This window comes from Gouania willdenowi, chromosome 3 (assembly GCF_900634775.1).
Source record: "Gouania willdenowi chromosome 3, fGouWil2.1, whole genome shotgun sequence".
Lineage (NCBI taxonomy): Eukaryota > Metazoa > Chordata > Actinopteri > Blenniiformes > Gobiesocidae > Gouania > Gouania willdenowi.
The window spans coordinates 27,631,956-27,657,970 of NC_041046.1; the positions used below are offsets into that span (position 1 = coordinate 27,631,956).

At 37.9% G+C, this 26,015-nt stretch overlaps 1 long non-coding RNA gene across 1 annotated transcript in view; it reads left to right on the forward strand.

Annotated features, from left to right (window-relative positions):
• LOC114458685 (uncharacterized) overlaps positions 1–26,015 on the forward strand; it is a 196,365-nt gene that overhangs the window by 23,283 nt on the left and 147,067 nt on the right. Inside the window, exon 2 of the long non-coding RNA XR_003673106.1 lies at positions 17,653–17,721. This is a non-coding gene — a long non-coding RNA (uncharacterized LOC114458685). The remainder of the gene's footprint in view (positions 1–17,652; positions 17,722–26,015) is intronic.

Sequence of the window (26,015 nt, forward strand, 5' to 3'; positions counted from 1 at the left end):
GAACCCCCTAAGGGTGAGATGAGGGTGGGGGCCCGCTGGCTACCTGGTGTGCGCCTCAGCATTGATGATGAGTTTACAAACGACAGCTAGCGATAGAGGCAGGACGCCCTGGCACTAAGGCGTCCTCTACGCAATCTCTTACTTATAGTCTGTCTCGTAAACGGATCGTGCTGCTCAATGGATTTGGAGGTCAGCCATCCTGCCTGAAAAGGGTCAGGACCGCACCACCCGAAAGTTTACCATTATAGGTATAGACATGCTGGCAGGGTCAGGAAGATGGCCACCTCAGTATCTCCTCTCATGTCCACCACTAAGGCATAAAATAAAACAACTGTTGAATTTATTTTAACACCGAACAGAGGACGGATTGCAAGCTTTACTTGTGTTTTGCCGTAATATCAAATATAAAACAGTGTGTCTCAGGTTGGCTTTACACCATTCTGATCGGCTATATTGGATCAACTGGTAGTTCGCATTTCATGCAAATATTGTGATCAGCTGTGATGTTTTAATTTGCTGATCTGATCACTTATGTCATTGTCGTGATGAAATGTTCTGTAGATGCTCCCATTGCATTGTTTTATCTGTCTCATTTCCACCAAAGACGTTCCACACCACAGACATGTTTGTTCTACATGACACGGCTCCACAGTATTTCACTCGCATCTGTCTATCGGAACGGAGTGCTGGGCCTGGGTTTATTTCCTGGATCCACTGGCTATGAAAGCGTAGTTGGCATCTGCTGTAAGCGTCTCTGTGTGCGCGTGCGCAGATGCAGCCAGTGCACCCGCGGGGTGAAGGGAGAGTCTGATGAAATAGCGGACAGCGGAGCGAGGCAGTACCTTATGTTTTCTCTTTAATACCGGATATTCTGTCCATTTCAGCAGGTTAGTAGACACCGGTGTGTGCGTGCTTGTTAGTGTGCGTGCGTGTGCGTGCTTTCACCCCACCTCTGCTATGCACCTGTGAAAAGGAAAATCGCCTACTCTTCTACTCCCTCACTGTCACAAGGATGCGTCTATAGGTACCAAAACGTGGTAACGCTTGATTTTACGTAAATCGGTACCAGGCAGTGAAAAAAAGTACCAAATTGGATACCCATCCCTCCTCATATGATTGGATTGGTGATTTGTTTTTTTTTTAAAACTCACTGATCTGTGATTGGCCAAAAAATCCAGATCGTGTAAAGCCTAGTCTCAGGCAATTGTGGCTGAGGTGGTAAAGAGGCCATCTTCAGATTGAGAGGTTGGTAGTTCGATCCCATATCTGTGTCGAAGTGTCCTTGGACAAGACACTGAATGCTAAGTTGCTCCCCATGGTCAACTAGTGCCTCGCATGGCAGCTCTGTTTCATTGATGTGTTAATCTGAATGTAAATGGGTGAATGAGCTGATATTGTAAAGGGCTTTCGAACTACTTCAGTGGTTAAAAAGTGCTTCTTGAATCTATTCCATTTAGCATTTAAAGAGCTAGTACAGTACCCGTCAGAAGTATGTATTCATATAGTGGGAGCTTTAGTAAAGTTGTCAATTATGGCCAAATGAGTATGTGTTTGAAGGTTGGATGTACAAAGAGGTGTACGTACTCTGTAGTGTTATAAAGGGGTATATTTGTGGGTGCAAAGTAAATTAGCGTGTGCGATTTCCCTGGTTTAATTCTATGGGACATGCACATGATAAATATGCGTGTGTGTGTGTGATTTTGCTTGAGGTCGACCGATATAACGGCCAGCCGATATATTGGGCCGATATATGGACTTCTTACAATATTGGCCATCGGCTGATTTTGAATATGCATGAATAATCAACAACAAAAAAAGTAATAATACTAATAGCATGTGCACAGGAGAGGTAGAAGCCAATAGGCTTACAAATAAAAAGCTAATATAATAGGATAAGGATATAATATAATAGTGCCTGATCAAATATCCTCATCCTATTATATCCTTAATAGGATAAGGATTTTTGTTTTACTTGGTTGTGTACAGGTATATTTAAAGTTCTATTGGTGTATTTAATTAAATTTCAAATATATACATTTATGTCATGTGTTTCAATTGTCTTTCATAATCAATGTGCTTGAAAAAAAAAAGTATATCGGCTTCCAAAATCGGCTTTAGATATTGGCCATCGGCTGAATTTAAATTAAAAATAAATCGCTATCTGCAGTACATGTGCATCATTTATGTTAATTAGTAACTACACCACGTGTCGGCAACCTATGGCTCAGGAACCTTAGGTTGAGTTGGTTGGGTGATTTTTTTTTTTTAAATTTATTTATTTTTTAAAGGATGCTATGATGATGACTACAATTTGCTGTGATTCTAGTTTCAGACTAGCATGAATTGACACTGGCAGTGGCAGGGTTTGCACTTTAAAATAGAAAAGTCTTATTTATTGTTATATTTTATTGTCAGTTGAAACGTAAAAGCATATTAATTAATTAAATATGATAGTAATCACTAAATAAATGAGACCTGGTCGTCTCGGTCAGGACGGCAGGCCACGGGATGGACAGACGGACAGCAGTGCATCTACAGATATATCCATCTGCAGAGGCGAGCCTCCAAGCCTCCAGACCCCCTGGTGTGTGTGGCCTTTCCCTCTATCTTCTCCTTTGTGCTAGTGTCGTCACCTAGCCGCCAACTGGTGTGTTGGGTCCGGTGCTTGACAGCCGTGGTGTGGCGTCGAGTGAAGCAATGTAATCCCGAGCTTGGACGCAGGAAAAACACTGGTCAACCTGGTCGAAGAAAACAGAAAAGGATATCAACAGCAGCGTCTGGCAATGGAATCCAAAAGAGAGTCCACCTGTGGACAGTTAAGCTGCTGCAACGCGAGACAGCTCTGAGTGAGAAGAGGTTTTTGAATGGCGCTGTATTCCCCGCTTACTCTACTTATAGTAGGCAGGACTACCTGCGGCGGATGAATACATTTCACCAGCTAATCAGGATTGGCGTAATGAGATAGGGCTTCTGAGATATAACGCAGAGATGTATATCCCATAGTGAGATATTGAAACGTATGTCATGAAAGAGAACATACGGTTTTGCTTTTGTCCACGGAGCAGGAGAAGGGAGAAAGAAGACCGTACTTTAATCAGTCAAAGCCAGCAGTTAGTGCAACAGCTGCTCTACCTCCAATATACAGAACGTTGAGTGAAACATTAACTTTATCATGATTTGTGCGTTATTAGTGAAGCTCTGTGGGTCTGGTGCTTCATGCTCTGATGAAGCCTGTATCTTTTGCCGATGTCCGTGTGTGTGTAATAAGTCCTTGTGAATGTCCGTATGTTTATTGCTTCCGTCTATCCACTTTTTTCATTATAACAATGTCTTGTAAGGCTCTTATTAAATAAATAGTTGTCACCAGCGCGTCATTGCGAGAAGTCAAGCATGCACAGAACAACCGGAATTAACTTAAAGCGGAATTACGTGTTTACAAGATCGATTATTATTTAATTCGGAATTAAAATTGGAATAAACCAGTCACCTTATTCGGATTTAAGTTTAATTCAGAATTGCATTTGCATTTGGAATTAAGTGTTTACAAGGTCAGTTTAAAGAGGAATTAACTTTTATTCTGAATTAAAACTACTCTGTAAACGTGGCCATTGTAAGATCAATGAGAGAAGTTAAATATTTTGTATTAGCTTACTTTGGTTTGGTATTCTCCACTATATTTTATTTAATGTCTGCTGCTCCTCTTCATCTCTGTTGCTCTCGTGCCCTTCACCCCCCAGCTGTGTGTCAGTCTCCAAACATGAACTGTGACTTTTAATGCCAAGGACAGCAGCAAAAACTGTTGACAGCAGTGTTTGAAATAAATGAGAAAGCTGAGCTTCTCAAGAGTTATCGAGAGGGAGCGAGAGTGCAAGATGGGCAAGAAGTGTGATGATGATGATGAAGCTGACCTTCTGATCAGGTGAGTGTAAGGAGGCCTAAGGACCGAATCTTCCTTCTGCTGCCCAGGCTGGAATTTTGTGCTTGAGAAGTGTTTAACTTTCTCAAATCCCAATTGCACTCAGTGGGGAGTGTCCTCTTCCCCTTCACTCAGAGGTTTACAGAGTGTCCTCGAGCCTGAGGAAGGGGTGGCCACTCAAAAAGCTGAGGAAGATCAATATTACGGCTGCTTGTGTGTTTAACAGAGGTGAAGCAAAGCTAGCAGGGAAGAATTGGGGTTTGATAGGGAAGGCTGTAGTGATCCGAGGGGGAATTATCCATCGCACCTGGACTTTGGAGTTGCAACCTCTAAGCACATGATTAAGGATCACCTGTGTGGGCACATTCAGCACATTCTATTTAAGACACGATGGTCTGGTCACTGGCACAGCCCAAAGCTTTCACTACAGATATATCATTGTTAAACCTCTATATTCTCACCTCCTACTATCCCACTTTCCCTTGGTTTCCAAAAGAAGAAATGCCTTTTAAAATGAAAAAAAAAACAACCAAAAAACAACCCATAACTTAAAGAAAATAGTGTTTTTTTTAAGTTTGTTTGTTTTATTTAGATTCCTAATTAGCTTTACTGCAAAAGCAGTAGCTATTCTTCCTGGGTCCAAGTCACAGACTATAGATGCATGACAGTTGCAAAGTACAAAAAACAGATTCGATAAGATGTATAAATAACATTCCCACAGAAAAGAAAATATAACCAAAATAAAACACAATAACCAAAGCTTACACAATACATAATATTAATCGAAATACAACACTGAAATACAAAAATTAAAGTAAACTAATAATTGATAGAAATAGAGCTCTAACTGTATGCAAAATATTCAGGTAAAAATATGCCATACATTACATGTCAAAATTTAGAACACAATATGTAATTTAATTATATAATAATTTTTATTCTTGAACTCAGTAAAAATCTTTGTTGTCAGTAGAAATTGCGTACACAGATTTACACGTGAAGAACAAATGCAATCTTTTTTATCAAGTGAATTGCACTGTCAAAAAACCTCCGGTTTCATATTATAGGCTTTCTATATGAAAATAACCTGACGAAGGCTAAAAACACAAGCTAACATTCAACTATTGTACATTTTATTTTAGATTTGATGATGGTTACAACAGATGAAGCACGTTAATGGAAGATGACGGTGTCACGGCTCATCCCTCCACATTCAGGCACATTAATCCAGCAGTGTTGTGGAAAATACTGATAAAAAACACAAACACACTGAATATTTGTTACCAGTCACATCCATTTATCTTTGACTGTCAGTGAATGAGGATTTCTCTGTAGATTGTGTTATTTACTTTTCTCACAAAATCACAGAGCTGTAAAATCCATGCTAGCCCATTTCTTAGTGTTTTCAAATTATAGGAGAGATCCCAAACGAAGTCAGCGTACATGTCAGAGATTTGAAATGTCCTCTCGTGACAACTAAGCCTTCATCACACCTAGATTAATTATACTTGGCTTTATCAAATAGTTTGATACATTTATTTGTGTACGGATGAGTGGTCCTGTCTTAGTCTGCTTTTAGATAGGCTGATGCAGTGATAATCTTAGTGACAAAGGCCAAGATGACAGTTTCCAGCCTCCCTAAAACAAAAAGTGTCCAAGATGTGCAGTTTTATACACAGTATTATGTATTTTAATTAAAGTCGTGCAAGTCCAATGAATAGCTTGAAATGGTACAAAGGTAAGTATTGAACAGCCACAGGTTAAAAAAAGGTTTGGTTACCCAAAACTGAAAAATAATGCACATTTCAAACTTATACAAATAATTTTTCAGGGAACACAAAGCTTTAACAATTTAAAGCTGTTCTGCAACAATGAAGGTTGACTCAACCTTGAAAGCTGGTGCTACTAATTCCTACAGGTGTTCCAACTTTTCTTGGTTACTTCCATCCCCGTCTGCATAAAAGCACTGTGGTACCAGACCCTCATGAGCATCAGGTGAACAGTATTGTTCACGGATTCCATCATTTCTTTTTTTTTTTAACTCAAATTTATTTGTTCTATGCTTTAATTTCAGAGTGCAATGACAAAGATCAAATTACTCTGCTGTTAGCAAGGAGACAAAACAAACCTGGAAAAAGTGTGGTGTTCTAAACCTTTTGACCGGTAGCGTAAATAAAAAATAACAGGTTGAGATTCATATTCATACTACTTAAAAATGGATTCACCAGATGCATAACTTGCATATTATACATTTTTAATTACTACTAAAAAAAATCAGTTTGTCGTCCAATTTAGTGCTAATTATCCAAAACCATAGTAGCCTACTAAATATTTATTTTCTTTAGAGATTCTTGATCAACTATGTAAAATACTACTACTAATAATAATAATAGTAATAATTAAAGCCGCAGGCGGCATCGTAGGGTCCGAAGAAGTAGCCGCGGTCAGTCACCCAAGGTCGCGTATCCCAATGTTGGGGATTTGGGTTTGGCCTGAGCAAAAACCAGTGCAAATAGGTGGAAAAATAGCTGAGATATTGCATTTCAAATGCTTTAGGATCAACTTTAGCCTAGCATTAGAATTAACCTAGCAGTAACATTAACCTAGCATTAGTATTAGCCTAGCATTATCAATAACCAGGCGTTACTATTAGCCTAGAAATAGCATTAACCTAGCAATAGCATTAGTATTAATCTAGCATTAACATTCGACTAACATCTATCATTAGCAATAACCTTGCATTAACATTAGCCTAGCAATAGCAATGACATTGCAGTAGAACAGGAAAATCCATTATAACTAGTAAAGACAATTAGAAGGCCTGTTTACACAGTAGTATTAGTTAAAAACCCTGTATAAAGGAAAAACCAGTTAAAAATCACTCTGTGAATTTGATGCAAATCCATTGAAAAATAGCCAAGATACAGCATTTAGAATGTGATGGTGATATTATAGGCCCCTCCCACTGATCACAGCCTGTTTTTTATTCATCAGCAACCTGCTCCCATTTTATAAGATTAATTAACACTCTTTAGAAGTCAACAGGACATATCGTCTTTCCGCTAGAGCTGTTAGTGTCGGACGCTACTAAAAGTGGTGCCCTCTGAGAATGCAAGATATTGAGTCTTGTTTAGGGAAGGACAGTAAACATGTGTATCAAATATGAAGCAGTTTGAAGTTTGAATTTTATGCATTTTCCTATTATGGCGTACTATAGAGCACATTAGTCCAGTTTTAAAGTCTTTACACTGGCTCCCAGTCAGCCTCAGAATAGACTTTAAAGTTCTGCTGCTGGTGTATAAATCTGTGAATGGGTTTGGTCCAGAATACATCAGTGACATGTTAGTCAGGTATGAACCCAGCAGGTCTCTCAGATCTATAGACAAACTGCCAGCAGAGCTGAAGTCAGCATCACATGTGAACATTTTTAAATCAAAGTTAAAGGCACTTTTTTTCTTTACTGTGTATGATTGAGAGGGAGATTTTTGGTCATGTTGTTGATGTAATGTGTTTGTTGATGATTTTAATTGATTTTACTGATGATTTTAATTGATTTTACTGATGATTTTAAATGTTCTTATTGATTTTAAACAATTGAATGTTTTATCATGTAAATCACATTGAGTTGCCTTGTGTATGAAATGCGCTATACAAATAAATTTGCCTTGCCTTGCCTTGCCTATAGTTGCTAACAGTGAACATGACCATAAATGGTGCCAGTTGAAAACGCAAGGCATGGTGCGAAACGTTTCAATGCAGTAATAAATAGGCTTGGACAAATGTCATTTGTGTGAAATTTGAGGCTGATTGAACTTTGTGTGTCAGAGTTATGGGGATTTTTAAATTGTGGTGTGTTTACGAAAATTAGCATTGCAACTTTGCGGCGGAGCCACGACTAAACCTTTAGAGATACGCAAATGCATGTGAAGAATTTTAATCTCCAGTGGGTCCTAAGTGTTCTGGCCGAGTTTGAAGTGAATCGGGAGAAGCCTCTCAGACTAGTTTGCGCATATGTGTTTCCAGGGCAAAATGCTATTTTTGATCATAGACCCAAGATGGCTGACTTCCTGTTTGATTTTGGGCAGGGTCATTATGTAACTTTTTGCTCATCCTGAGGTCAATAATATATGTGGCAAATTTCACAAGTATCGTTTAGAGGTCGACCGATATATCGGCCGGCCGATATGTGGACTTTTTTCAAGATCGGAGAGTGAGATGTGATGTTGTAGTTGTGCATATGGTGACAAGTGTGAAGCTTAGGTATAATGTAGTGGCTGTGAACAGAGGGAATGAGTGAGTGGTAATACCTAAAAAAGGTATTTAGTTTAAACTGACTACTTGCACATTGTGTATTGTTGTCGTGCTTTACTGCTACTTACCCGTCCTGTACTTTTTGTTGTACTTGGTTGTGTACGGGTATATTTAAAGTTCAATAAATGTTAAGAGTTCTATTGGTGTATTTAATTTAATTTCTAATATAAACATTTATATCATATGAGTGTTTCAATTGTCATTTATAATCAATGTGCTTTAAAAAAAAATTGGCTTTCGGTATTGGCCATTGGCTGAATTTTTTTTAAAAAAAATCGGTATCGACATCGGCCTTTGAAAATCCCATATTGGTCGACCTCTAGTATCGGTCAAACTTGCCGGTCGTGTGGTTCCATCGCATTTTTAGCGTCTATAAGGCACGCTGTGCGCATATTTTTTTACCGATATTTTTCATTGCACCATATTATTACATTTTTCAGAAGGCCTGAGGTGCGTGAAAATTTTGGTGAGACTTTGGGCATTCTCAGGGGCTCAAATTAGCAATCAAAGGAAAACTCAGAATCTATCTATAAAAGCAAGGAATCTCTGTCTGTCTGTCTGTCTGTCTGTCAGTATGTCTGTGTCTGTCTGTGCCTCAAATGTCTCTGGTGTTCAGGGACAGACAGAGCTCATACTTTCTACGTAGCTGAAGCTTGGTTCAAAGCTGCGCAATGTCGCATTAGTTTGAACTGCAATGCTACAGTTAATTAATAATTTCATAAAATTGTCTAGATTTTTGACGAGAGTCACTTGTGCACCCAGAGCCAATAACTGCACAGCTCCGGTGCGTGCCAGAGCCAATCACAGTGGCAAGCTAGAGTCACGTGTGCGGCCAGAGCCAATCGCTTGAATAGCTACATGAGCACGCACCAGACATGCACGCACACATAGACACACGAGTGAGAGAGAGGAAAATAGTTTCAGGCTTTTTCACAAGTTTTGAGCTCCTGTGGATTTCTCTTTTGAGGAAACGTACTTTTTGACTGTTCCTTATATGGTGGCTAAATTTCTAAACGTTTATTTTCATTTTATTTTGAAATCAAGGTGGGTTACACCGGACAGAGGATTAGACTGGAGAGGGTCGTCTGAGCAGCCGCGCTCGCACTGATTATACGAGCAATGTAGCGAGTCACACACACACACACACACACACACACACACACACACACACACACACACACACACACACACACACACATGCCATGTTTCCTCTGGAAGTGTGAGCCACACACATCATTTATAGATGAACTTATTCTCAGTCTGCTCGCTAATGTTAGATCTGTTTGCATTTTAATTACTAACCTTGGATGATAAGCATCCCTTCACTAAGAAATGTTAAATGCTAAATAAATAGTTTTATTTGTACTACAAAATGTATGTGTCGTTTATCAGGTTCTACCTAAACCACAGAATTGGTGCAAACTTTATCAATTTATCATGCGCATGTCCCATAGACTTAAACCAGTGAAATAGCACATGCCATTTTGCTTTGCACCCGCAATTAATCCCCTTGATAACACTACAGAGTATGTACACCTCTTTGTACATCCAACCTTCAAACACATACTCATTTGGCCATAATTGACAACTCTACTTAAGCTCCTCCAACGGACACTGTACTAGTAATAATAACAGCAATTACAATAGGTTCCCACGTCCCATTCTGGGACTTCGGACCCTAATGAGAGCAATTACAATAGGGTCCTTCTGGCCTTCGGACCCAAATAATAATAATAATAATGATGCATCAATTTTATATACCGCTTTTTTGGGACTCAAAGTCGCTTTACAGAATACAGAAAAATAAAGAAATAACAATAGAAGTAAAAGAAAGGTTAAGGTTTGAACAGGTGGGTTTTGAGGAGTGTTTAAATACATTTTCAAATCATGAATTTACTGATCATATTATTTTAGTTTTCTTTAAAATATTAGTATAACGCTACATTTCTAGAATTTTCAACTTATGCAGCGATTGTATGCCGGCTGACTTAAATCCTGTTTTTTTTTTTTTTAAATTTTATCCACAACACTTAGTTGAACGGTTGGAGATCTCTGTTTCCTATTGGTCTTAAATAGTATTGTTATTATTATTTTTTTAAAGTGACATTTATTTATCTCATTAAAATAAATTGGTGAAATAAATACCTGGGGTTCTAGCTATGGTTAGACCAACAAATATTTGATCTTTTTTGTGATAATTATCATTGATTGACTGATTTCATTCACAGTGTGAATAAAAATAGCCTTTGTCTAATATTACATACCAATACAGTGAATTACACTTGGATTGATTTAAATTTGATAAATATTTTTTTTCAAAAGTTTAAAATGAAAGTAGATATGCAAAAAATGTTTGCTCGGACAACTCCGCTCTGTGTACTTGTTGAATAAAACATCTGTGTCATGCACAAGGTAACGACGACGAGAAGACTGGTGTTTGCAGAGATGAAACTCCCTATCCTCCACTATGCCTGAGAGACTTTAGCCTTGATGCATTTTACACCAGCCTCAAAACCGGCGTTGACAAGTTATCTGTGACCTGTGGTGAGAGCGGGAGTGGCTGTGGTGAAAATCAATCTTTGCCTCTCCTCTCGCCTTGAATACCAGCAGAGCAAACAAACAGGCCTAAACAATACGATATATACCACATATCAATTACACTAAATGCCTCAGTATCTATACTTCACTGTCCCAGGCACACACCGGTTACAAGGCACACACGCTGCTGTAAGACGATAATGGTGCTGCATTGTTCCTCACCATCTGGAGGGCTGATAAGGCCTGCCTGTGCATAGCAGATAATGAGAACAGGCAGAGGAAAAACTGAGTGTTAAACATTTCCTTGGCCCATGAAAAAGGTTCCATTAAGTCCACTGACCCCAATTGAATATTAATGAGCTAATTAACAGATTTATTGTTATGCGCAATTTCTAGAGGGGCAGTTTTTTTTCTCTTTTTTTCAAGTGCTATTATTTTTTTCTAATTATTTTCTGTACGTTTATAATTGAATCTTTGTAGCTGCCAGAATCCTATTTGTTTTTTTGGCAACAAGACAAAAAAAAAAAAAGCAGTTGGCATCTGTTTTTTCTTCTATTAGCTTGCTGTAACTACAACAGAGAAACCAAACAATGTTCTTTTTTGATGTCTATGTGACCACTCTCTGTGCCACTATTAATCCAAAACAACGTACAAATTATTTTTTTAAACACACCACCATGATATATATATATATATATATACACACACGCACGCACAGGGTCAGTGATGTTCAGGTGTAGGATTACAAACCTGTAATTATTTAGTTTACTGCAGGCTGCCCAGCATGGAGGACATGACAAAGGTTTAAATAGGCAATGACAGCTGGGCTTGATAGATAGCATAATCAGCTGATGAAGAAAAGGCAGTGAAGCAGCTCTCTATGGACAGCTGGCCAGCACAGCCAGCTACTGAGAGCTCTAGTAACCTTGGTAGAAAACAAGGCTTCTCAAAGGCTTCCCTTGCTTATGTCCTCAAAATTAACCAAACCTAAATATTTGTGGTATTGTCCACGCCTATTTGATCTGAGGTCAGTTTTCTTCTCAGAATAATACAGTTTTCAATTCACAATCCCCTACAAAGCTTTGATCTTCAAAAAAACAGTGAGTACCTTTAAACAGACATGCTATGAGGACCACATTACCCTGTTACGCAGCTGGAAGTGTGTGAGGAAATTGTAAGCTGTGAGAACATCTGGTGAGATGTGAATCACTCAGGATTGTCTTTGTTTTCCAACTGAATTCAATGTAGAAGCATGGGTGTGTGGAGGTAGCGATTATGATCACAGACAAAAACAAAGAGATAAAATAATACAGAAAAAATTGGAGATGAAAAAAGAAAAAAAAAAAAAAAACAGTAGGCGTAGTTGTGAAAATGATATCTTTATTGTAATCAATAACATATTTAGTGGTCGGTGTGTCTCCCCTAATTCTATATATGACCAAAATTCACTTCTATCTTAATAAAACCATCAATTTCTTTGGGTTCCTTCACTAATATATTGCAGAGTAATGAACTCATTTTGCTGTTGTATGAACATTTCTTCACATTACAATAACTTTGCCTGATCCATCTTTAGGTTGATATTATAAGCTTGGCCCTACAGTCATACACTGGGTTATTATGCAATACATCATGAAGTGAATTAGCCTCATAAAAGCTGTCAACAAGAAGGTTGGAAAGTTCGCATGCAGCCCAGCAGGTTCATATATATTCTACAAAGATGGATGACCTGAGTCCAACCTTTTATTTTTTCAGTGTATTTCTTTATGGGAGTTCAACATTTATGGCTGACAGGATTATTATTATTTTTTTGGTATTATTATTATTCATTTACACTGTCATTAGTTCAATTTTCCCCCCTTTTTAATGTATTATTACTGTATGTGAGATTTGTGAGACGTGGTGGCAACCTTGAGCAACATTAGCCCTCTCTTACTTGAGTCTGTTGTAAACATTTTTCTAAGGATCTTCTCTCAAGTGAGTAAAACTAGAATCAAGGTTGCACTTTGCACAATAAATTATCTTTAGAAAACAAACGCTATGGTTCATTTAGCTGTACGGGCTTTCCAAAAAAGCTTTTCTTTCCCTTAGCTGGATGCTGCATTGACAACTAAAGGGCCCTTTATAAGTCTTTTTCCACATCAAATCTAATGTATTTTCTAGACCCTTGTAGGAGGCTTTATATTACAATTTGGATGGACATTCAGCTGCTTTACAACCACAACTTTCCAACGAGAACTGATTTAACTAACGAAAGAAATATTTGGGAAATATGAATCCCATTTGTTGATAACTGATATCCCTTGATAGAAGCCATGATTGCCCACATAGCCTGCAAGTGAGTTGTGCTTACACTTACAAAGAACTAAACTAGGGACAAAGATCAAACAACAGAGCTGGGTAATTGTTTTGCAAACTGCATGTCAGCGTGAATGTGTGCAGCTGAAAGAGCTTTCTTTGCACAGCACTTTAGGGCATCAAATGCAGCTCTGAAAAAGCGCAATGTTTTTTTTTTTTTTTTTTTTTTTCTTGAAGAGGGCAACCTTTTGTAACAATCAATTATGATACATTTCTCTTTTTGTCTCAGCGCTAATAGCTCCTGTCTGCGCACACGGTGTGGCACGTCAAGTAAATATACACTGTTTTCCTTTTAAATGTCTTATAATATGCATGGGGAACACAGAAACACACTATGACGGAGAGATTGAGCATTAAAGCCGGAGAAGCAATTCACTCGAATTTCTCAGTCAGTGAAATGAGAATGGAGCCATTTGTGGCTTTCCTCCCATTAGCCAGATTGGATTACTGTGTTTTACTTTAAAGGGCCATCTGTTCTGGTTTAATTCATATTTCTAAATCTGTCATGTGCCGTGTGCATGCATGTGTGTATGTGTTCATGGACACAACGAATGTTTCTTTGATGTTTTGTGGCAGTTTTGCTCCCCCTCACAAAATAAAATGACACTTACAGACTTATCTGATATCTGTGACTTGCATTACATATGCATTTGCAGCTAGTGTACTTATGAAGAAATGTTCATCTTGAGTGCATTTATTCAACTATAGAAGTGTTGTATGTGGCTGTATTGGCAGCTATGCAGTCAACAAATGATGGTTTAAAAAAAAAAAAAAGATTGTTACTGGTATATAATTACAAGGAAAATCGTTATACATAGCATTGATTTTCCTACTTATACTGAAAATATTGCCAACAGACACTTCCAGACACTCTTTGTTCTCAGAGTACTAAGAGACACAAAAGATGAATAGATGTACATTATTACAAGGGCACAGTTATTAAGTGATATATTAAATAGCATTGTGAAATGATGATGTAAGATTCCAGTATTCTCCCCCCAAAAAACTTATTTTGTACTCAATTATTATACATTAGCTACACTACAATGGGAAATCTACATACATGCATACATGCATCTAATAACAGCAAATCCTCAGAAAAGAATAGATTGTGTCACAACCATCAAATTAACTGAATATAAATAAAACACATTTTTAAAAGACAGATCTCCTTTACACCTTTGGGACAGAACTTTGAAGAACTCCCATGGTGAGCTTTCAGCAGATGTTTTATCAGCAGTGGTTCTTGATACTACACTAAAGCCTCTATCCTTTGGTTAAAGAGTTTAGCAGAACAAGCATTATTTCAACTGACCGTAACCTTGATACTCCTTGTGAAAACTGCTCCTAGGTGGATGCAAAAGATGCAAAACCAAATGCAACAGTGGATGTCAATAGAAATAAAGACAAAAGCAAAACAAAATACTTCAAACAAGAGCAGTCGGAGAGCAAAACTCTTAAGTGCCAAATATCTTCTATATCCTCTTTGGCAGTTATCTGGATCACATGGTACCATGATTATTCACACTTGTAAGAAATGTATTGCTACATTATTAACAATACAGCATGGGCACCTACATTTTTTTGAAAAACTGCCATGGAATGAATTTATAAAATTTCATCAGTAATGAGTTTGTAATTTTTCGACTTTTGAATCTGATCCAGAATCACTGTTGATCCAGATCACCTGATCAACCAATTTTCCATGGTACAAAGTCTATCTTTGGTGAACATGTGGACAAAATATCTTTTGTACTGTGGAGGTAATAGAAAACCATGGATGTATACACATTATTTAAATTATGTGGGGAAACAGCACATTGTATTAAAATCTTCACAAGACAAAAACAAGGCGAAGGCTTGTTTGGGTTTCTTTAGGCTTAATTTGTTAATTGTGGGTTTCAATTTTTCACTGGAAGCCCATCCACATCATTTAGCCCTGCATAGACTAGAGTCCTTTCTAAGAGAGTTTGTGTCTTGTTCCCAATGTCAGCTGGGATCGGCCTTATCAACCTGTGTACAGGAAAAACAGGAACAGAACTGAAACAAAACTACTCTCATTACAAAACAGAATCCTGTCGATCGCCATCCTCAAACTTTCCAACATTTACAATAGTTGCACAGCTATCATTTGGTAACCGACCTCTAGTTTAATCTTGCTTTGTTGTGTTTTTAGACCTTCAATTGTTTACAATAACCTATGATTTTCGAACAGTGACAGTGAGACACACTTCAACTAACTCAGCTGAATTTTGTGCACCCTCTGGATGGATTTCTAGTTCATCATAGAAATAGAAATCAGGACAATCAGACGTACCTTAAGAGAATTATTGGAGATATGATTAATGAAAAATTTCATATACATTGTAATATATTTTTTAACTTTTACTCCTGAAAAGTTTTAATATGTTCAAAAAATTAATTATGTTCTTGACATCATATAATTCACGAGATACAGTGGAAATATGTGTTCATTTAGTTTAACACTTTAATAGCTTCCAATTTAATTATGCTTCCAGGCACTTTCTGTCATGTTGCAGCTTCTTTTTTTTTGCTGAAATGCTGACATATTGAGACCTGGAATAGGCTCTATCATGCTAGTGATCCATTGTACGTCTGCACAAAATGCAGTTGCATGGCTTCAGGAGACAAACCATTTCCCTGCCAGCTGAAAAGACTCGCCAGTAAAACCTCTTCACAGCCCAGCAGGCCTTGCACTGTCACTGAGTCAGACGATTGAATTGAATGCTCCACAGATTACTCAATTATTTCTATATACCAGTCTTCCATGGCAGACTAAAGGCCTATTATTGGAGAGACTGCGACCATAGGAACTTATTACATGTGTGACCTTTTAAAGCCTTTCACCGTGATGGATCTCAGGTGAGAATTTACTGGAATCAATTTTTATCTGAAAGCTCAACACTTGCTCACTAGTCCAGCTCTGTATGAAATGTTCACTATACAAAAACATAAAGAGGGCAAAACAGTGAGAAAGGCCTGTAACTACAGGAAATGAAGAGTGTTTAAAGCTCCCAAAAACAGCTTTCATGCCACTTTCTCCCAAATTAAAAGGACTTTGAAATGTGAAGTAGTAGAAATGCTTTAGCATTGTGCTTAATCAAAGTAGAAATACAAAGATGGTGCCTGTTCCCCAAAGGTTCACATCAAAAGGCGCATCTCACTTTGTGGGCTATTTATTCAGTTAAAACACAGGTGGCGGGCTGCCGCAATTAATTAATGATATATGAGGCATCCTGTACCTTCGAGCAGAAAGTATGTCAGAGCTACAGAGATCTGATTTGAGTTGCATTGTGACTATGTGCTACCAGAAAAATGGCAGAATATGAGTTGGACTAGTCTGAGAATACAATGTTTGCATGGTTTGACTTACTGTTTTCCTTTCATAATAAGGTGTGCTGCTATTTCAAGGCTGTAATAAATAATTACATTTAAAAACAAAGTTGAATGTTTGGTGTTTGAGATGCTGCCTTCACATGGTATAATGGATGGGTCCTCAATAATATTTAAGAGTCTTCAAAATTATAAAATGCCACATAGTGGCAGTAATCACCTGAAAGTCAAACAAGAATTTATAAAAACAAGGTATTTCAAGAAGTCTTGCAAACAGCCAGTTTGGGATAAAAGACTAGTATGCTTCGAGACCAATTTTAAACTTTCCTTTGTAGGCTTAACCTTGTTACATGCTAACTACATCAACGGACAACAATTCAGCTTCTGACCTCAATTAGAGGGGGCGCTAGCTCATTAATCTGTTGATTATACACCCTCTAATAATAAATAGAGGACCCTCTGCCATCCCAAAGCCGTTATTGTGTATTTTGTAGTGATCTTAATGATGATATTTTTCTTGTTTTGTGTGTTGCTGGTAATAGTAAGTATATTTATCTCTTAGTGTGTGTGTTTTTGGTGTCATTTTGTGTACTTTGTTGTTTTTCTGTTCTTTTTTTAATTCAGCATATTTTTTCTCTTACAGTGTGTTTTTGTTGTCCACTTGTGAGTTGCTGGTAATATTTCGTATAATTATCAATTTTAACTAAAACATATAAACATTATAAAACCCCTCTTTCTCTCTCTCAAGTACCCCCTGTATGTCCATGGCGTTCCCCTCATTTGGGAAACACTGCTCTAAACAATAGTAGCATCAGGTTATACCAACAGCATGTCATTGTCCTCCCTCACCCCTTTACCCTTGTATTTCCTTCCTCTCAAAGTCAAAGTTATGCAATCTAATGATTTTTCTTGCAAGAATAAAACATGCCTATTGTCAGGAAAAGATTGCACTACATGTAATATTATTAAACTACATCGACATATGCAGACATGAAAAAAAAAAACTATTTTCATGTTTTGTTCGGGCCTTTTGAGGCTCTGCTTTGGTTTTTCTTTTGGTTTTTGTTAGACCTTTAGTTTGTCAATATGTTGTGCTCTTTTCTAGTTGTTGATTTGTCTGATGTTTCCACTCAGGTGTTTCTCATCAACTAATTATCTTTCCCCGACTACTACAGGAATAGCTGAACACAGAGTGAGGGCTGCTGCATTGTCTTCATGTCTTCTGCTTGATGCCGCTCCCCCCGGTGAGTCTTTTTTCGGTTTTCTATTGACTTTGGTTGGTTTTTCTTTCTAGTCTTGTCAGCTTTGATTTGTACTTTGGAGATTTAGTACGTGTGTTTTTCACACACACACCTCTCTCTTTCCTTAACCCTGACATGTGTAAGTTTCAAAGGCAACGAGTCTGTTGGTGTTTATGTTGAAGTAAGTGTCTTTTGAGTATTTAATCAATCATTTGTATACATGCCATGACATGACACCTTAGTGGCTGTGACACCACCAGCAGGTGTAGCAAATGCCTCTTGTTAGCAGAGCGCTCTTTCAGTTTCATCCTTGCATCTGTGCCTTCAGTGAGTCTTCATTTACTATCAGTGTTTGGTCACCTGCAATTTAGCAATGCTCAGAGTACAATTCACAGACACTGTGGGTATGACTTGGGGGGAAAACATAAAACAGGACACTTGGGTTATGTGTATGCACCCATTATATGAAAAAAAAAAAAAAAACTTAAAGGTGTGTTCACATGCATCTTTAATCTGTTACGTTCCTTATATAACTTCTAAAAACTCCAATAATATATTTTTGACTCGTGGCAATGGATTTGAATATGAACAAGGCAAGACCTGTATTCGCAAGGTGAATACGTATTTGGAAATTTAAAATTGGCAAAAATGACAACCTGTATCTGAATTTGTCGACAAGTTATATAATGCAGGAAAAACAGAAGACTGACCTTGACATTAAATATGACCTTGAGCAAAGGTCAAGGTCACACATTGAAAGTAAATGTTGTTCAATGGTACCAGTCTGAGCACTGTCTCTCAATTTGTCGCTAAGTTATAGGGAAAAAAAAATATTTTTTTTGTTTTTTTTTGACGATATGAATTTTGACCCGTACCAATCTTTTAACTAGTAGGTCCCACATTGAAAGGAAATTTTGTTCAATGGTACCAGTCTGAGAACTGTATCGCAATTTCTGGCCAAGTTAGAGGGGAAAAGTATTGTTTTTGTTTTTTGACCTTGAGCAAAGGTCAAGGTCTCACATTGAAAGGAAATGTTGAGTCTGAGCACTGTATCTCAATTTTTTTGTGACGTCATGAACTTTGACCCCTACCAATCTTTTTACTGGTAGGTCGTACAGCTTCGGTCTAATTAAATATAATACTCTATTTGAGATGAGCTTTTCATAAATATAAGCATCAAACCTGTATGATAAATATTCATAGAGAGATGGAAATTTTAGATTTGACACATGATGGGACCTTGACATTTTGGCTCCAAAAAAGGTTGACAAATCATCCTTGTCATTGCCCCTATGAGATGACATGTGTGCTGCATTAATAGCCTAGGAGGAGTTCTAGGACAAAGGAGTTACAGAAGAAAAATAACTCCTACGATTACAATGTATTTACAATGAGTACTTATTACTCATACATATTAATTTATAATGTTTTGGGTAAAAACTCAACCAGATATCCTCGTGTAATGTAAGTGTGCTCAAATCACAAAAGGGACCGTCAAAACCAGTTTGAGTGCAAACCTTCTTCTATTACAGACTTAAAAATAACTTGGATTAAAAGTATCAAGAATGCTCATGCTTGCACCACACACTTCATATCAGCTGAGTTTAACACTGAAACACTATTTTTGTTCTGTTTAATGTAAAGGCTTACCTTAGATGTGGTAAATTGTGGCAAAGTATATTGAGTTTGTGGAAGAATGTTTGTGGGCGTCTTCGGGCGGTTGTTCCAGCTTTCTTGGAGCATGTGCCAGTCCTCTCGTGGGCCTGCGAGATGCGCTGGCCTCCACCAGCTGCTCATACACTTATATCTGGTGGGGTCGCACAGGCATGTTTGGGGCTTTGGGATAGCTCTAATTATGTTTTTAGTGAGAAACAATCTCTTTTTTGGGGTAAAACACATCTACCAAACATTTGTTGTTCATCACCCTGAAACTGTAAAATACAACTCACTACAACATTAATGAGAAGGGTGAGGTTGAGAAGATGCACATAACTCAGCAATGATTGTCTGAATTTGAGAATGTAATTGTTCTCTCTACTTTTTTGTCATGTTTGTCAAAGCTGAAAATCCACTTTCACTCAACTAAATGGGAGAAGAGGACATCAACGTTTTTACTGCACGTTTGGCTAGCATAAACCAATGTGGCTCTCGTCATACCCCACTTTGGGAACCTAGGCTCAAGTTTATGGTATCTGAGCATTGGGATGTTTTCAGTAAATATTCTCTACATATTTCACTACATTGGCACAGCAAATTTCATTCCACTCCACAGAATTAGCACATTACACAAACGGCTCATCCATAAGGCCTTTTGTCCTGCCCACCTTAATATTTTTACCATTTTTATATCTGCCTTAAGGCTCAAACATACTTGGGCGGACTCCGCGCACAATGGACACCACGTTGACGAGTATATATACATAGTCGTTTCCATTAAAATCCTACATTTCCCAAAATTCCTAGCACTTCTCTGTAGTCCTTGTACTCCTGGGACATGTTTTAAAGGTGCCGGTACTTTCGTAGCTGGTCTGCCAGTCCCTCCTCTAAACCTGTCTCCATCTCTCCTGCTTTGTTTTACCAGGAAGGTGAAATGCAGGTCAGTGTTACATTTAATGCGGGTCAATACAATGCCGAGCAGTGTTTTGTGTGACACCAAGTACGCGGACAATATCCGTGAGGTAGTAAAATCTCAGCTTTGCAGTTAATTGGCTTTGTGGATGTACGCTTGAGTATGTTTCATCCGTTACTCAAGTGTAATACAGCACTATCTCTTTATATCTTCCCCCTAGTTAAGTCTTATTTACTCTTCCTTAAGGAAGGCTGGCAACTGTCACAATTATGCAATATGATAAATGAATAAAAGAAAAAAATATTGCAAGAAAATGCATGCAAAAAGATTGCACCACAAATAGTTTCAACCCAAAACAACAAATGCAGACATGGTCAACAAGGTTGTAGAATAATATTAGTGAGCCAACCATTTAATAAGTAACTAAACTGCATACTCACTTTTGTCTGCTTAATAAACATGTATTTGGGTATTAAGTAGTGCTGTTAATTGATCCTAGTCTAATGCCTGACATTTATTCAAAGTATTTCAATATGCTGTTTTTAATTGTAAAATGTAAGACTGAATGCCCTCTGTGGGCTGTTTCCCGTCTATTACAATTTAATTATGCTTTTGGCTGAGAACGAGATGCGGAGATATCATAGGACAATCATGCGTCACGAGCAAGCACTGTTGGCACCACTACTCCTATAAAACATGGTAGGAAGGACTTGTTTCCTCCTCTCACAGTCGTCCATGAGCATTGATTGACAGCTCCATGTGGACTGTGTTCAGCAGCGGTGATGTTTGTGACTCTGTCCTTCTATAAGGAGCAGATTCTGGTCTAATCAGAGGGTTCATCAAGCTATGTGTGTATGTCATAGCCATTGTCTGACTGTTTTGGACACAGTAGCACCAGCTAAAAATACTTTAGGCTCTCATAAAAAACCTTGTCCATGGTTGATTTAAGCCATTTTTAGCTTTAGGAGAAGCTGCTGGAAAGTGGAACGTTTGTGGAAAGCCACAAAATTAGAGGTGCATAGACTCCATCTTAAATAAATGATAATGGAGCTAAATGAAATAATAAAACGCGCTCGCTCAGGTTATTTCTCAAATCTTGCTTTACGAAATAATAGAAACCCCAAAGTCTTGTTTGACACTATTGAAAATCTTGTTGCACCCTCATCTCCCTATGTGCACACACAGGATGACTGTAACAATTCCCTCAACTTCTTTGTGAAGAAAGTGCAAGACATTAGGGCCAGTATCACTCCTCCCTTGGTTAGCTTGTGCACTGCCTCAGCCCCTGTGTGTTCATGGTCCTCCTTCTCTCCTGTCAGCCTACAGAATGTACAGGTTTTAGTGAGCAAGATGAAACCCTCATTGAGCCCTGTTGACATTGTAACTACTTCCCTGTTTTTGTTGTTGTTGGTCCTTGGGTGGTAAAATTGATAAACCTTTTACTTCAATCTGGCTCTGTCCCCAGCTTCTTTAAACATGCTGTGGTGAATCCCATTCTTAAAAAGCCTATTCTTGATCCCAGGGAGCCTATAAATTACCGGCCCAGAAGTACTATTGCAACAACACATCATCAGTAGGGTAAAACTAACCTTCTCTTCATGTCAAAAATCATGGAAAAAGTGGTGGCAAAGCAGCTAACCTCATTCCTGGAACAGCATGATTTTTATGATAATTATCAATCTGGCTTATGGTCAATCCACTCCACTGAAACTGTTCTTGTGAAGGTTTCCAGTGAAATAATGATGGCCGCTGGCTCTGGTCGCTACACAATTTTGGTTTTATTTGATTTGACATTGGTCTTTGACACTGTAGATCATGGTATTCTGATTGATCAACTCAAATATGAGATGGGGTTTTCTGGGGCTGTTCTCCAGTGGTTTACTTCATATATAAATGGAAGAACTTTTAACGTTGCTTTTAACAATGTAATGTCAAATGTGTCCAACTTATCAATTGAAGTGGCCCAAGGCTCTGTTCTAGGGCCTGTTTTGTTTTCATTGTACCTGTTACCTCTTGGTCGGTTGATTCGTGGTTTTTAAAATGTCTTTTATCATTTCTATGCAGATGACATTCAGTTCTATTACTTCTTCAAAGACTCAGTTTCACCTTTTATCTGAATTCTTGGATTGTGTATCCTGTATCAGACTGGTTGTCATCGAACAACCTTCAGATAAATTCGAACAAAACGAAAACTCTGATTTCGCTCCCGATAACAAGATTCCGCTCATTAAGAACTCCCTTTGCTCTGAGGTCATTGGTTAAAAACTGACCTCAGAAACCTTGGGTTGTGTTTGATCAGTCAATGTTTTTGGAGGGTCACTTTTTATCACCTGAGAAATATCTCTAAAGTGAGGAATCTGTTGCAAAATCGGATCTTGAAATGATTCACTCGTTTATATTGTCTCGTTTTGATTATTGTAACTCTGTTTTCACCTGTTTCAACAAGTCGACTCTGAACAGACTTCAAATCGTACAAAATGCTGCTGCCAGACTTTTAACTGGTGCACCCAGAACAGCCCACTTTACCCCCATTTTATTTAATCTTCATTGGCTTCTGGTCAAATTTTATATTGAGTTTAAAATTGTTGTTCTGATCTTCCTTGCGTTGCATGGTCAGGCTCCTCAGTATATCGCTGACTTGTGCCCCTACACTTCAGGGCGCACCCTTCTTCTGGCCAGGGTGTCCTAAAGATCCCAAAAACTCATTTCAAACCCAGGGAGACCTGGCGTTCCAGGCTGTGGCCCATAGACTTTAGAATGACCTGCACCAGTCCCCCCGAGAGCTTGACTTTGTAGACTCCTAAGAATCATTTAAAGACTGCGCTCTTCAGAAAAGCCTTTGGTTAAATTGATTTTTAAATGGATTTTTAACTTTATTTTCCTTTTTATCCTTTTATGATGCTGCTCCTGTTGTTGCAAATTCGCCTGTTTTACTATCCTTTTATGATGTTGCTCCTGTTGTTTTAATTTTTCCTCTGTTCTGTACAGCACTTTTTTTATCTGAGAAAAGCGCTTTATAAATAAAAATTACTTACTATGTACAGCCACATTGTGAGTGTATATCCGTCGGTCTCTGCGTGTCTGTAATTTGTACTTCTTGTCGCTTTGTGTTCGTCTGCCTGGTATGTGTGTCTGTGAGTTGGTTTTCCGCAGCTCATGGCTGGAGAGCACGGGCTGTTTGCCCATGCATGCTTTAGTGTCTGTAGAGTTGTGTGAGCATCACATCGGGATTGTGCATGCGTGTGTTCGTAGCGCACCGCTGTGGGCTGCTGTGACTGGGCGTGTCTTAACTGCTCCTGGAGCAACACCCATAGACAAGGCTTTTATTAAATTTCCCCCTAGTGGCAGGTCAGCAACAATCTGGGAGTTAAGTTACATTTGAAACATATTAATACAGACACATATGTAAAGACTAACTGTGCATTTATTACTTGCCTTCTGAGTGCCTACTTAATTTGAGCATAGTGGTTTCCATTCCAGTCTCACAGATTCTACAAACTGCAGCTTTAATGAACCTGAAAGATGCTGTGAATTCATTTTTTTGAATCACAAGGATCTTTTTAGTGACGATTGACATTGAACAATAGGATTTGTCCATTGAACTTAAATCAACAGATTATTATTTTTATAAACAAACAAATTATTATAATTTATTATTACTATTATTTAAGAATTGAAAATAACAACCAACAATCTGGCGATATCTGACCTCACTCCTCTCATAGTCATATTCTCAATAGCTAAAGATAGGATCTTAGTTAAGTGTTTTAGACTTTAAAAAAAAAACAATCAAGTTTTTCACAAAATGAAACTTGCGGGAAATAGATGTGTTCCCTCCACATTATATCTTATAACACGGTTTTACACAGAGATCTGCCAGGTTTCCAATAATCTGTTAATGGATGATGACTAGTGAGAGTGTGGTTTGTGTATTTTTAATGAAACATTACTTCTATTATAAAACAAGCATTTATTACCTCTCAGATGTTAAATGAATGCCAGTATAAGGCTGTGGTTCCCCTCTAACCCCTTAAAATGACAACACAAATAGCAAATGTTTTACATATTTTAAATGAAAATCTGGAGCATAAACTGCACAGAAAAATAGGTCTGCGAGACTCTTTTGGGTCCTGACCCATGAGTTGAAAACCCCAGATATAAGGGAACCCTCCTCCACTAATACATCAACCCATTGGATTTATTCTCACCTTTATATGATTATACATTTTGATACACCAATGTTATTTTTTGATGGCTCCTCTTTTTTTGTACAATTTATTCATGAAATGTTTCCTCCTGATCCTAAGGAGACTGCATCAAAACAGAGATAATAAATATAATACTCTTATTCGCCTCCTCTAGATCATCCATACTCAACGAGGTGATATACACACTCTCACCATTCTTTATGAGAGAAGAAAATTGCACATCTAATAAAATCCAATTTCATATTTTATTCTGAGAGCTACAATAAACACAAAACAAGCAGTAAATAAGCTTTTCAAAAAAGCTGATTACCAAAGCAATTTATTGCCAAGTCCAGCACTGTGTTAAGCAGAGCAGCGCTGCAGAGTGGCAAAGCCCATATTCCAAATCTTCTCTCCCTCGAGCTCTTTGCTTGTCATGTTATTAGCTGGGCTGCTAGGTGGGAAACCAATCTGATCAACTTATTTCACCATACAGTGCTCCTTCTGCATGCAATTAAAAAAAGAGAGAGAGAGAGAGCTAGCGATTGAGGTCATCACTTCATTCATGAGAGTGGTGAACACTTCTACACCTTGTACTGAAATAGTTCTAACTGAGGCGTGAACGTGAGGCATATGAATGTTTACACAGAGCTGATACATCTTGATTATGGTTGTCAGGTCAATTTAAGCACAAATGCTAAGCTATGTGTATCTCTCATGAACAGACTTAGAATTGGACATGTACGCTACAATGTCCTATGTCTACGCGAACAGTGTGCTGGCTTTAGCATTAGCAATGCTATAGCTAAGCTGTAGGAAATGTTGTACAGTGACAAATGTTACTTTTTTTATTGAGGTAAATATCAATTAAGTTATATTAAAGCAATCGAGAAAGTGGTGAATTAAATGTCAATGGACAATCCTGAGTTGTTTTATGATCAATACAGTGATTTTGTTCATACAGAACACGTACATGGACCTGAAAAGTTTGTTGTCTGCAATTGTTCAGCACAGGTTTCAGGTCTGGTGTTGAAGTGTTGAAAGTGAAACATTTTGAAAGATTTTTTAATTTTTTGGTTAATTTGTAAAAAACATAAATGTTTTGTTTTTAGGTTTTTGTTATTGAGAACAACGCAAGCTTTTTGAAAGTCACAATTGCTGAGCCTACGACCTGTGATTTTGTGTGTGATGTCAAAAGCTGTATTCTGTGCATAAGAATTTACGTCAGGGTGGACACTGAGGCTGTGCTTGAAATGGCGTACTCTGTACTGTGCACTACGAACTCAATGAGTATGTACTGTCTACTGTATTCTATATGATGATTAAGATGATGACTGTTCCCACTGAGGTATACTTTGAAGTTTCCCAGGATGCGTTTCGTACCTACAAGGAGAAAAACTGTAAGCACACAGAATCTAAATACCTCACTTGATTCACCACCTTTGAATGTTCTGTAAGTATTCTAAGCAAGAAAGTGACCGAGTAGAATATTATCAGGTCAATTGATAAATAAATCTCGCGGAAACACATTTTTTTGCCGA